The 14,138-nt window shown below is 54.0% G+C and overlaps 1 protein-coding gene across 29 annotated transcripts in view; it reads right to left on the bottom strand.

Annotated features, from left to right (window-relative positions):
• Positions 1-7,249: 7,249 nt before the first annotated feature.
• Positions 7,250-14,138, bottom strand: part of AHDC1 (AT-hook DNA binding motif containing 1) — a 70,629-nt gene continuing 63,740 nt past the window's right edge. For 26 of the 29 annotated variants that reach the window (XM_074015352.1, XM_005544268.5, XM_074015362.1 and 23 more), the window contains one exon: positions 7,250-7,671. The gene's annotated coding sequence lies outside the window, so the exon portion shown is untranslated. The remainder of the gene's footprint in view (positions 7,672-14,138) is intronic. The other 3 variants (XR_012423755.1, XR_012423757.1, XR_012423756.1) reach the window with 1 other exon arrangement.

Below are 14,138 nucleotides of genomic sequence, written 5' to 3'. Positions count from 1 at the left end.
TGTGTGCCTAGGTCAGTTTGATTTTGCAGGTCTGTAGGGCCATGTGTCCCTCTGTATGTTGGTGTTTTCCATGTGGGTTGGAATCTGCCTCTGCTTTTCCTAGTCTCCCACCATTTCTGTGTGGAAGGCCTTAGGCATTGTGTGTGTGCGTGTGTGTGTGTGTGTGTACAGCAACTTTCTCCAGCCCCAAAGCCTGCAGCCCTGAGATCTGCTCTCCCACTCTTTCTCCGTTGGACTTCAGGTGGGAGCTGAAGCAAAGAGGGCAGGCAGGCAGGGAGCCCACGACAGCCGGGGGCCAGGGCCAGGCTGCCAGGAGGGCCCTACCTCAGCTTTCCTCCAAGCAAGCGCTAAGCCAGAGCCTCGGTTACATGTAAACACCAGCTGTGTCAAGACGGCGCAGCTTCTTCTAGGTCAACAGACAGCTGTGGGGTTGCTAGGCAACCGCCTGGCTCCCCCCTCCATTAGGCCCCCTCCCACTGGCTCTACCTGCAAACCCTCTGTTGGCTCCCCCCAAGCCAGGATAGGCCTCGCCCCTCCGCGCCAATTAACACAGCGGGACTGAGGGGGTAGGGGGTCAGCGTAGCTCCGGGACTGGAATTAAGGTATGAGAAGGTGTTAACCCTTCACGTGCCACCACCCCCTCCACCTAGTCCTGGGGCACTTCACACACCCCTAACTTCACCAGTCACTTTAGGGCCGGGAGTGATGAGGAGCAGGTCCTGAGGGATGGGGACCCTCAGAGCAGCCACAACCAGGACTGGAGAGATGCTGGAGGCAGATGGCACAGGGCTTGGTCAAGGCCTCTCCCTTCCCCAGCCAAGCCTGGGGGAAGGAAGGGTTAAATTCCCCCTTTATTTCCCCTGTCCCGCCCCCTCCAGGACAGCCACCCCATTTCCAGGGCAGCACCTGCGCTCCCAGCTGCCGTGCCCGCTTGGTGCCTGAGCCCAGGCCAGGCAGCCCCCGCAGCGCCCCGGCCCTCGCCCTTGCCCGCCCCAGCGTCGCCCTTTGCCCGGCCTGGGACTTCTCTGCCGGGAAAGGGGAGGCGAGGGCCCCCAGGCCTTCGGCAAGGGGATCAGGCCCTCCGAGGGGGTGCGTGGGCCGAGGCCACCAGCCCCCGGGGTGACTCGGCTGGAGCCGGAGGAAGGAGTTGGAGGAGCGAGCCCGGCCGGCAAGGGGGCAGTTGTGGGGGCAGCGCCCGTGGCCGCCCCATTAGTATGCGGCCGCGCTCCGCGCGCCATGGCAACAGCTCCCCCCGCGCCGCGCTAGCCTGGCAGCCCCGGGCGCAGCGCGCACCTCTCCTCCCACAGGTGGCGGCGCGCACGGGCACGCACGCACACTCGGCCCGGGAGCCTAGGGGAGCGCCGGGGGCGCCAGGTGCGCTGGGGCGTCCTGACGCCCGTGCAGCCGCCCATGGGCGTGTCCCCAGGTGCTCCGGAGTGAGGCCCGAGGGAGGAGTGTGTCCTCGAGGACGTTCTACCCGTGCCTGGGTGTGCCCCTCAGTGGGTCTCTCGGCGGGCCTTCCGTGCCTTTATGTCGGTCTCCGCTTGTCCTGGAGGGTCTGTGCCTGTCTGTGCTCATCTGCCTCCTTAGCCCCAAGTGCTTAAGTGTGACTGCCACTGTTAACCGAGCGTACCTGTGCCTCTGTGTGTCTGTACGCGCCCGAGGGGTGTGTGTGTGTCCGTGTCCGCGTCCATGGCTCTGGGTTTTCCCCAGGAGGAACGCCCTGGGTGTGTCTGCGACTCTGGATGTCCGTGTGTGTCTGAATGAGTACCTGTGTGTGTGGCCCGTGGATATCTGTGTCTGGCATCCATGCGTGTTTTGGGTGTGGCTGTGTGTGGACTTTTGTACGTGTATGTCCCTGTAAGTGCCCCCAGGAGCCCCTCTCTCCACGCATGGCACTGTGTTCCTGTGAGTGCCCCACGTCTCCTGGAGTGTGGCTGTGTGTCCAGGGGCTGCTGGCTCTTTGCCCTCCTCGGCTTCACTCCCTGCTGCCTGAGTGAGCCGACACCTGCTCCCTGAGCACTGGGCCCCCCTCCCCCAACCTGGCAAGGACAGGGAAGGACAGGGAGGCAGAGGCAGAGGCAGACATGGAGGCAGAGACAGAGACATGGAGGGAGACACAGCCAAGTAGGCTGGAGAGGTGGAGATCCAGTCACGTGATCAGCCTCAAAGCCCAAGACGGAGAAGAGAGGCACAGAGATGCCAAGATCCGGACATTAGAGAGAGGGAGACTCAGAGGCACACAGAGACCCAGAGCACGGCGTCCGGAACTGCAGAAACAGAAGAGATCAAGGATGCAGCTCCCCAGCCTCCCTTCCTCTCTCCCTCCCTCCCACTCTAGAGTTTCCAGCCCCAGCTGTGCCTCCCCCACATACCCAAAGCAGAGTTCTCCTGGCCCTGGGACTGGAAGCCAGCCTCCTCCTCACAGCTGGCTGTGTGTGTGTGGACACGTGTACATGCATGTGCGCATCTGTGTGACGCACTGGGCTAGTGCTTACCTTGTACACAGCCGTCCCTCATTAAACACCTCCTCTGCCCACCACCACTGTTCACATTTTCACAGGCCCAAATCATGCACACCTTTACACACCTGCCACACAGCCAGCCACACTCATTCAAGTCCAGAAACATGTCCTGGGCCTCCCTCTCTCAATCCCATCCACAAAGGGCCAGAAGACCCAGCACACACAGCCCCACCAGAAAGTCTCTGCCCATCCTAAGCTCTGCGGGTCAGATGTCCACCCCTTCCCCCACTCAGCAACCCTCGAGGGGCTCGAACCCCTGCCATTCACAGGGAAAAACTCGTAACTAAATATGTCAATTCCATCAGACTAGACACTCAAAGGCAGGGCCCCTGACTGTCCTGCTCACTGTTGATTCCCTAAGTGCCTTCGACGGTGCCTGGAAGGTGCTTAAGAAATGTTTGAATGAATGTGTTCACACCAGGTCTCTCAGAGAACCCACAGTAATTGACAGCCACTCGGAGTGAAAAACACGAATGGATACGACAGTGTACATACAAGAAGGCATCATATGCACACCCTAGGACAGTACACTAAATACAGGTGTGTGTGACACTCAGCTCAACAGCTCAATTAGAGGTTATCCAGTTGGCTGTGCATTGGAACCACCCAAGAAGCCTTCACAAATCCCCATGCCCAGGCCCCACCCCAGACCCATAAAATCGGAATATTTTTGGGTAAGACTTGGGCATCGGCATTTTGAAGCTCTCCAGGCAATTCCGTTCTAGGATCTAGAACCCCTTATGTACATGAAGAGACTAACAAGTGTTGACACAGGGGTTATAGCCCGGGATGGGAGTAGAGAGGATTTTCACTTTTTTTTTTTTTTTTTTTTTTTGAGATGGAGTCTGGATCTGTCACACAGGCTGGAGTACAGTGGCGCCATCTCGGCTCACTGCAACCTGTGCCTTCCGGGTCAAGCGATTCTCCTGCCTTAGCCTCCCGAGGAGCTGGAACCACAAGCGTGTGCCACCATGCCCAGGGATTTTCACTTTTAACTGTACAGTGAAGCACAGACTTCTGAGCCAGACTGCTTGGTCTGTACTCTGGTGTCACCACTTAGCAAGTTCTGGTTTGAACGTACTCACTGAGTGGTCTTCATAAATTCTCTCTGCACTTGAGTCTCCTGTCTGTAAAATGGGGATAATAATCATTAAAAAGAAGCCTCATAGGATTCTGGTGGAGACCAAACGCATTAATATATATACAAAGTGTTTGGAACAGCTGGCATATATAAGTGCCATATATCTATTATTAAAAATTTTAAATTATAGAATGGATTTTTGGATTTTATAAGCAGATGCCCCCCCGCCCAAAACTGTGAAAAGCAAGGGAGGCCAGGTGCAGTGGCTCACGCCTGTAATCCTAGCACTTTGGGAGGCCGAGGCGGGCGGATCACGAGGTCAGGAGTTCAAGACTAGCCTGGCCAGCATGGTGAAACCCTGTCTCTACTAAAAACACAAAAATTAGCTGGACGTGGTGGCAGGCACCTGTAATCCCAGCTACTTGGGAGGCTGAGGCAGGAGAATTGCTTCAACCTGTGAAGTGGAGGTTGCAGTGAGCCAAGATTTTGCCACTGCACTATAGCCTGGGCGACAGAGCAAGACTCCGTATCAGAAAAAAAAAAAAAAGAAGAAGAAAAATGGAAAAAAATTTAAAGAAGAAAAGAAAAGGTTGGGCATGGTGGCTCACACCTGTAATCCCAGCACTTTGGGAGGCCAAGCTGGGAGAATTGCTTGAGGTCAGGGGTTTGAGACCAGCCTGGGAAACATGGCAAGACGCCATCTCTAAAAAGCAGAAATAAAAGAAAAATACAAAAAGGGGGGAAAAATAAAGGAAGGGCTTAAAGCCTAGGCCAACCTACTTCTGCCACTTTCCATGTGAGCTTTGGACCAGGCCCTTACTCTGTGTCTGGGAACCTGTCTTCTCATTTGTAAACCCAAGTGAGCATCTTTCTCTACCTCAAGGATTGTTCGAAGAATAAACACCTCAGGGAAGTGTTTAATAAATGATGGCGAAACCCACGTATCTGAGAACCACATTGCCTTGATGCATTCTGGGATCAGGTGTGGCACTGTGGTGGCGGTAGGGCCCCGACCTCTGAAAAGAACAGATCAAAACAGAGCGTGCCCCAAACCTGCACCATACACTGTGCAGGGTGTCTGCTGCCCTTGCGTAAGGGCACAGAGAACGTTCCATCCCAGAGGCCCTGGTCCATCTCCTGAGTCTGGTCTCCAAAGTACACCACGGCCCGCCTCACCCCTTCCTAAGCAGCAGACCCTAGGCTGAAACCTCTCCTTTCCCTGAGCGCCCATTCCCCTCCTGCCCCTCCCTTCCCATCTCCTGGAGCTCCTGTTCTCACCAAGCCTTCCTCCCATCCCTTCCCTCTCGCTATGCGCCTCTTTTCATAGTGAACTCTCATCTTCCCTTGAGTTAAGGGGCTCCTTCACTGTGCCATAATCACCTCGTCAAACTCCCATTTCCTTCCTGGGTCTTGTCTCTCTGCCCCAGTTCCACAGCCCTGGGGCCCACAACCCTTCACTGCCCTTCCTCTCCCTCTCAAGTTCCTCTCCTATCTCATGTTGAGCCCCAGTCCCTTCCACTGAGCAATCCACCATTGTCCCCTCCCCTCCCCGAAACCTCCTTTGGGCCGTCACCTCTCTGAGCCCTCAGCTGGACTCACCAGGCCCCACTCTGGTTCTCCTAACGCCAACTGGGCCCAGCCTGCCCCACCTGGAGAGCCTCGAGTCTCTTCTGCTTCCTCAGCAGCTGCTGCACACAGGCATTTTCTCCCCGCAGGTGACTCTTGGGGCTGAACACAGGCTTCTCTTGGGTTGGCCTGTCTCAGCCTCACCCACTGCTTTCTCTGATGCTCCCTACCCGCTGCAATCAGGCTCCACCCTACCCAGAGTGACCTTGCCAAAGCCCTCTCCCCTCCCTCAACACAGGGTGTGCCCAACAGAGCTAACTGCATGTGGCTCTTGCCTCCTGTTAGCCTTTCGAATCTCTGGGCCTTTGCACATCCTCTTCCTCCTCCAGGAACTCCCTCCCAGCACCTTAGGCCTGGCTCCATAAACACTTTCTCCTGGGAGAAGCCCTCCTCCCTAACTCTCAGGGAGTCTCACTGCTTCTTGCCCCCACTTCCAGCTCCATACTGCATCGTTAGCTTGAGTGTAGTGTTGTCTTCCCCGTCAGCAGTCAGGAAGTGTAGGGTAATGTCTTCATCTCTGAGTCTGGGGGATGCAAGGAGGGGGCTTGGTGGGTGGATGAGCCTTTTACATCCAGCACAGAGGCTACAGTTTCAGGGGACTGTGGCCTGAGTCCTCCTGCCTCTTCTTCCAGACAGGTGTGCCCAGGTGTGTTTCCTCCTCAGACCACGGGCTCCTCTGACTCTCCTGAGGCCAGGGCCTAGCTGGTTGGGTCAGGGAGGGCAGGCACCATGGTACTACCCCTTGACGTCTCCCTGAGCTTCACTGAGGAGGGACATGAAGCCACACTCAGCAGAACTTAAACATAAAATGGGTCTATGGGAAAAACTGCTTCCCAAAGACCAGGGAGGCCAAAGTGGGCACCATTTGGGCAAGGGCACCCAAGAAGTCCCCAAAGTCAGGGATCAGGAAACAGTTCAGCTCTTTCAGCCCACCGGACGCAGGCACACGGTTAGTTTTCTTCTTCCACAGTTTACCAAAGCTGGGAGGAAACATTTGGAGTTCAGGGTAGACAGAAAGGGGAGGGCAGAGCAACACTGGGGTGACTGGCCTGATGATATCCCAGGTTCTGCATAAGCAGATGTGGGTATATTGGGGTAAAATGAAGGGCCTGGAGGCAGAGAAGACTGATGACCCGGGGCAAATGGGAGATACACAGACAGGGGGTACTCCATTCTTAGTGGGAAAGGGAGGCCCCATGAGGGTTCCTGGACTTACAATGGAATGAGTGTCGCCAAGAGAGGTGTCCCTGAACCAAAGTAGAACTGTGAGGCCCAAAAGCCATGAATACACAGGACACACAAAGGGACTCCAAAGTACACCATGGACCTTGGATGGAATAAGGGGATCCACAAGCAGGAGCCCCAAACTCTGGCCCATGATGGAGGTTCCTCAGGGAGAGGAAATCCAGGATTTGGGGAGACCTTGGACTTGGATAGAATATAGGGTCTCAGAGTCAGAGGAGACCCAGGACCTAGGACAAAATGAAGGTCCAAGAGGTAGAATCCCTGGACCTGGGACTGAATGCATGATCAAGGGCCAGGATGTCCTTGGTAGCAGAGTGGGGAGCTCAGAGGCAGGGGAGACCCAGGGCCTGGAGTGAAATGGGGGGGAACCCAGATCCAAGGGTGACCAAGATCTCAGGCAGAAGGGAGAACTCAGTGGCCGGCAACACATGCAGGTATTTCAACTCCTCTGGAGAACCAGTAGCTGGTGACAAAACCCAGCGGTGTCCCTTCCATGGCCCTCCACCCTCACTCCCCCTTTCACAAGACACAAGGTTGGTTTTTTTTTTTTTTTTTTTTTTTTTGCTTTTTTTCATTTCTTTTTAATACAAACTTGGATCTTTGGGTGTGTCCTGCCAACAGAAAACAACAACAACAACAACAGAAGAGAAAACCCAAAAGAGTGAAAAATAAGAAAGAAAAAAAAAGCTCCCGCAAGAGGTTCTTCTCCCTCCCCCCCACCATGCGAATTTGCACACCACGGGACCACAGCAGGTTTACAGAATGCAATATACAATCCACGATTTATAATAAAACAGTATATACAATAAATAGGATATTGTTCATTTTTGTCAAACGACCTGTAGATAAATTTCTCAGTGCATACTTGCAGGGGCTCTGGACACCTCGGGGCCCCGCTCGCAACCTCTTGCACACGCTCGCTCTCTCGCTCTCTCTCTCTTTTTTTTTTTGTCTTTTTCTAAAACTGTGTTTTGTTTTTAAGTTTTGTACATTTTTAAAAAGTATTTACAATTGCTGGTTTTGTGCAGAAAGGGCTCACCTTCGGCTTCTGCGTGGAGGAGATGGGCGGGAGGGGGTGGAGGGAGATGGGTTTGCAAGGGGCGTAGGGGGCAGGGTGGGAGGCAGAGGGGCAGGCGCTCCTGCCAAAGGACGATGTGGACGCTGGGAGGGATCTTGGCGTTGGTTTTCTGAAAGCTGCAAAGAAACACAAGAGAAGAGGCAGGAGTGAGCGGCAGACATCGACTGCTCTGAGATCAGGGAAGTGAAGAGGGAGACCCTCACCCAGCTCCTCCTAGGATTTGTCCGGGAAAGCTACCCATTGTTCTTTCTCCTGAAAACTCAGACCTGCCTTCTCTGAGCCCAGTTTACCCATCTGTAAAACATGCATGTCCAAGCCCCAAACCACAGGGTGAAGCAGGTGCTGGTTGAGGAGCTGGGGTTCCAGGCAGTGGAATTTGTTAAGAGCTTGGGCTCTGGAATCAGACACAGCTGAGTTCAAATACCAGCGCTACCCTTTAATAGCGCTATGACCTTGGGCATGTTGTTGGACTTCTGTGAGCCTCAGTTTGCCCATCTGTAAAAAGAAGATAACTGAACTACCCCACTGGTTTGTTGGGAGGACTCAGTGATATAGGGCAGAGGAAGCCTGGTCCTTAAGTGCATAATAAATTATACTGATTACTATTCATTATCATTTTTCTGGGGCAGTTGGGCTCTCCAAACCTGCCTCCTCATGTCATGATGAGTTTAGTAATTCCTCCAACTTAGGCTGTTCTGAGGAATGACATCATGGGGAGGGCAGGGCCTCAGCACACAGCACAGGTGTGAACCACTGCTTTTATTTCTTCTAAATCCAATCCTCTTCTTACCAATGCCATTTTGTTCCTTAGAGAGGTGAGGTGAGGAGGAAGTCTTTCTCAGTGAAGGAACAGAAACTGCCCAACACAATGCCATCTGTGTTTGGCTTAACCCTGCCTTCCTGAAGCTCAGACACTCCCAAGCTCCCAGTTCCTCCCATCGCCAGACACTCGAGATTGGAAGTACCCCTTTTTCCCAGACAGTTCTCATTATGCTTGCGGGGCCCTGGGGATCTGACTTCCCTACCCAGACCCCCAGCTTGGCTAGACCCCCTGGATTCACAGCTCTGCTAGGGTGAGTGAGAAGGTCCCCTGAAGGACAGGGTTGGGCTCGGGACTTCCTAAGAGCTCCAGTCATTAGCCTGGTCCTTTCAGACTTCTGTCCTCCTCTCAGAGCCCCGAGACACATATCTCCCACCCTCAGTGTGCAACCATCTCCATCCGAATTAAGGGGCGAGGTGAGGATGCTGAAGCGGCCTCCTCAGGTTCCTTAGGAGCCCATCAGTCCTCCCCCACACCAGCAGGAGCCAGGCAGCGACAGAAAGCCTTTCCTCCCTTGTACTTTCTTGGCTTTCCTTTCTACCAGAGCCACATTTAAATTCTGCTCAGCCTCGGCTGCTGTCTGCTGGGCAGTCAGCCCCAGGGACGACTTTTGTCCTGAGGCTGGACTTGCCAGGACTACCCCAAGGTCCAGGGGAACCAGGTGGGCTCCTGCAGAGGCAGGGCAGCACCCCGTTCTGGTGGATCAGACCAGGTGGCAGGCAGAGGCATGGGAGAGGAGAAGAGCTGCATCTTTGTTAAGCTGTCAGGTCGCCTGCAGTTACAGGAGGATGGAATACTAGCCGTAGGGGCGAGCGGTGTGCCTGGGAGGGTGACAGCTGTGCTGCAATGGGGTGATAGGTAGAAAAGCAGCTCTTGGGGCAGGGGCTGCTGTTGGGATGAATGCAAGCTCTCCATAGTCAGGCGGTAAACAGGCTGCAGAGACAAGAGGGGTGTGTATTAGGGAGCAGAAGGATTTTATCTGGGGTAACTGCTTGAACCAGAGGGCTGGGGGCATCTGTCCAGAGGACAGCTCTATTGCGGTTGAAGAACAGTTGCCAAGCTAAAGAACCTCTGTTGGGGTGTTGGGTGACAAGGGAAGGGGACTTTAGGATGGGCTGCTCCAAACCACTGGCAAACTGATATTGTCCAATGCCAGCCTCCTCTGCTCCCTCCAAGGGCCCTGGGGCAGGCTGGGAGCCTCTGCATAAATCCCTGCACCCCCACCCCCACCCCCGGCCCTTAGCCACTGCCAGTGACCCTCTCTAAGCCAGGTCTCCATGGTGATCTCAGCCCAGCAGGCGGCTCCTGCCAGAATCATTCCCGCGGTGCCTGCGGCCAGGCAGCAGGAGGCTTTCTCACCCTCTGCTAAGCCGCCCATCGCGTCTCACCTTCCTCCTCCCACTACCCTCCCCAGCTTTCAGGACTTGGCCAGCCAGAGACTTTGGCAGAATCTTCAGGATGGGAGGGAGTGGGGGAGGGGGGAATCAAAGCCCAAAAGCCCCAGGGTTCTCATGGAGGTGGGAGGAGAATGCTGTGGCTGTGTGGAACTCTGACCTCACCAGGTTCAGCTCTCCACAAAGCAGGACCAGACACTAACACGCAGCCCAGTGCTAGGCACTGGGGACAAAGCAGAGACCAAGACCGATCTGGTTCCTGTCCTTGAGAGGCTCGCAGATAGAGGGGAAAGCAAAGCAGACCCCAAACCAGGTAATTACCATGCAGGGAGATAGTGGCTGTGCCACGGAAGGTCCTGGGGAGGCAGCTAACCTGGTCATGGCAGGAGACTGTGGCTCTTCAACCACTACTGAACACTGCCCAGCACATGCTGGGGCTGAGACATGCGCTGACTGAATGACAGAGCAGGGACTGACCTGAGTCTGGTCAGCATGTCAAGGTCCAGCTCGGGCCTTGCACACCTTCAGAACACCTCCTTATACCACCCTGTTACCATAGCTACGGTACCCTTGTCATCCCGACCTGGCTCCTCCAGGGCAGGAACCTGTATGTGGTACTGCTGCACACCCAGCACTAGCACGCACCAGCCCCCAGCACACCAACCACTGTTACGCAGACTTCACCTTCTAGTGCCTCTGTGACACACAACTGCAGAGTCACATTCCTCTGAGTCCTCACGCTCCGGTGGTTTCACCATCTGAGGTGCCAGGGCATTAAGTGGTCTCTGCCTGTCGGGGGGGGCACTGGCAGCACTGAGGGACAGCTGAGCAGAGATTCAAAGTGCTGCAGAGCACATATAAATCAGGTTGTCCAGAGAGGGCTGCTCTCCTCCAAAAAGGAATCTATATTGGTGCTTTCATTTAAGCAACCAGCAAACATGTATTCATGCCCACTGGCTGCCAGGACATGAGTTAAGGTCTAACCTCTACTATCTGGTCTCTACTCTCTTGAAAGGGTCCAATGTCAAACAAGGCAGTAGAGCAGAAGGCAAAAAGAGTGCATGAGGCCGGGCAATGTGGTTAACGCCTGCAATCCCAGCACTTTGGGAGGCCGAGGTGGGTGGATCTCTTGAGGTCAGGAGTTCGAGACCAGTCTGGCCAACATGGTGAAACCCCATCTCTACAGAAAAAATACAAAAACTGGGCCGGGCGCGGTGGCTCACACCTGTAATCCCAGCACTTTGGGAGGCTGAGGTGGGCAGATCATGAGGTCAGGAGATCAAGACCATCCTGGCTAACACGGTGAAACCCGTTTCTACTATAAATACAAAAAATTAGCCGGGCGTGTTAGTGGGTGCCTGTAGTCCCAGCTATTCAGGAGGCTGAGGCAGGAGAATGGCGTGAACCCGGAAGGCAGAGGTTACAGTGAGCCGAGATCATGCCACTGCACTCCAGCTTAGGTGACAAAGTGAGACTCCCTGTCAAAACAAAAACAAAAAGAAAAACAAAAACAAAAAACCAACACACACACACACACACAAAACTAGCCAGGTGTGGCGGCACACACCCTGTAATCCCAGCTACTTGGGAGGCCAAGGCATGAGAATTGCTTGAACCCGGGAGGTGGAGGTTGCAGTGGGCTGAGATCGCACCACTCCGCTCTAGCCTGGGTGACAGAGCAAGACTGTCTCAAAAAAAGGAAAAAGTCCATGTGAATTTGAGAGACTGATTTCCTGTGTGACCCAGAGTAAGTCCCTTCCCTCTCTGGGCTTCAGTTTTTTTTTTTTTTTTTTTTTTTTGAGACAGGTTTTCACTCTATCACCCAAGGTAGAGTGCAGTGGCACAATCATGGCTCACTGCTACCTCCACCTCCCAGGCCCAAGCGATCCTCCCATCTCAACCTCTTGAGTAGCTGGGACTACAGGCACACATCACCATACATGGCTAATTACTTTATTTTAGTTTTTGTAGAGACAAGGTTTCATTATGTTGTGCAGGCTAGACTCAAACTCCTGAACTCAAGCAATCCACCTGCCTTGGCCTCCCAAAGTGCTGGGATTACAGGTGTGAGCCACCGTGGCAGCCTGAGTTTCTATTCTATAAAATAAGGGAGTTGAACAGGTGATGGGAGAGATCTTCAGGCACTGGGATGGTGCCCCAAAGACAAAGAGTCAGGGGCAAACCACAGAGGCTCAAAGCCTGATCCATCCCTGTAACATTTTAAGGCAGCCAGGCCTCTGAGTCACCTCCATGTGGAGAGGATACTGCTTCCTGGGGGCTCAGCCCACAACTGGTATGCAGAAATACCGTTAGAGAGGTGGACCTGGAATTCACTGAATTATTGATGAGGCTGGGATTACAGGTGCGCACCACCACACCCAGCTAATTTTTGTAGTTTTAGTAGAGACAGGGTTTCACCATGTTGGTCAGGCTGGTCTCGAACTCCTGACCTTGTGATCCACCCACCTGGGCCTCCCAAAGTGCTGGGATTATAGGCGTGAGTCACTGCTCCTGGCCTGAGAATTTTTTCAAATGTGTGTCCACTACTGACCAGAGGTGCTCCTTAAACTCTAGCTCTGCCAGCCATTCCCTCCTTAAGGTTCTTTCCCTGTCTCCGCAGCTGTGGGGCAGTAGGACCAAATGGGGTTCCCCAGCCTTGTGTGACCCTGTGTCTCCACCAGCTCTCAGAGCCTCACATTCCTTACCTGTCCTGGGAGGAGGCTAGCCTCACCTCCTCCATCTCTCTCTTTCTCTCTCTCTCCCCCTCTACCCTGTGGCTGGAGATGCCATATGTAAAGACAGGTGTTCCTGACAGGTTTGTGTCGGACACGCAACTGAAGTGGAGGCTGAGGAAAGAGCAAGAACCATGGAACCAGGCAATCCCCAGGGGCCCTTCCTGGCTCTACCTTCCGTGCTTCAATGAGCAGGTGGCTCTGAGTCCTCAGGCGAGGACCCTTCCCTCTGTGTAAACCGGAGGGATTGTGCTTGGAGACATCCACAGGCCCAGTGAGCCCTGAAAATTTGAACTGGTCCCTGCCCTTCTATTAGGAGCACTTCCTGATGACAGGGTGAAATTGTCCCATCCCGTTCCCCAGGGCTTAACCTTTCCTCTTAGAATTCTCCCTATTCTACATGCTTTTCTTCAACTCAAGTTTAAAAAAAAACAAAAAACCTGAGATGTCCCAGGCATGATGAGACACTGGGTGGGGGAGGGGAGGACGGTGCCCAGAGATGAGTAATCGCCCTAAAGGAGTTGATGGCGTGGCAAGGAGGGCATTCCCAGGAAGGGCTGTCACGGATGCAGAAAGGGTGAGAGATTAATTGGGCCTGAGAAGGACTCTGGAATGCTTCTTGGAGGAAGTGATGTCTGAGTGAAAGATAGGAACTGACAGGTGGGAGATGGGGTAGGAAAGGGCCACCCAGGCCAGGAACAGCAAAAGCACAGGGCACCTTTGGGAGCCAGCCCTCCCAGTGCTCCCTCCTGTTTCCACACATGCTCCTGGCTGTTAAGGGAGGGTGTGTGTGAGGAAGATCGGGGCTGGAAAAAAGGTTGGATGCCAGGACGGAAGCCTGGAATACCTTGAATACCATACTGGGAAGCTGGACCTTTATTTTGTAGGCAAGGAAGGAGGCTGGAGAGGGAAGGATGCAATCAGAAGGTGTAGAGCAATGGAGTCACAGGAGCAGATGTGTTTTAATCAATTCATCCAATAAATATTTTAGGGACTCCAGACACTGTGCATCTAAAAATGCTTAAAAAAAAAATTCCCCAGCACTTTGGTGGCCATATGGGGAGAATGAACTGGGGGGCTGGGGGTGGGGTACATGCCTGGAGCAGGGAGGGAGTTGGGCCAGAAACTCAGGTGGCTGAGCTAGAACTAAAGCCTCTGAAGTCTCAAATTTGTCAAGACCCATTTCCTGCCTCCAGGAATCTCCTGCTGCCTGCCCTGCTCACAATGGTTTTAGAGGGTGGTCCCTGATCCTTCTCGTGGGAGTGTCCCAGGCCCTGCTCTACACAGTGATGCTCATGTGGAGGATTTTTAAAAAAATTTTTTATTTATTTTTTTTGAGACGGAGTCTTGCTCTGTTGCCCAGACTGGAGTACAGTGGTGTGATTGTGGTTCACTGAAACCTCCGGCTCCCAGGTTCAAGCAATTCTCCTGCCTCAGCCTCCCACGTAGCTGGGATTACAGGCACACACCACCACACCTGGCTAACTTTTGTGTTTTTAGTAGAGAGGGGGTTTCACCATGTTGGCCAGGCTGGTCTCGAACTCCTGGCTTCAAGTGATCTGCCCGCCTCGGCCTCCAAAAGTGCTGGAATTACAGGCGTCAGCCACTGTGCCCAGCCCATGTGGAGGTTTTTTTTT

The sequence above is a fragment of the Macaca fascicularis genome, chromosome 1 (assembly GCF_037993035.2).
Source record: "Macaca fascicularis isolate 582-1 chromosome 1, T2T-MFA8v1.1".
Classification (NCBI taxonomy): domain Eukaryota; kingdom Metazoa; phylum Chordata; class Mammalia; order Primates; family Cercopithecidae; genus Macaca; species Macaca fascicularis.
This window is presented reverse-complemented; position numbering and strand designations above follow the sequence as displayed.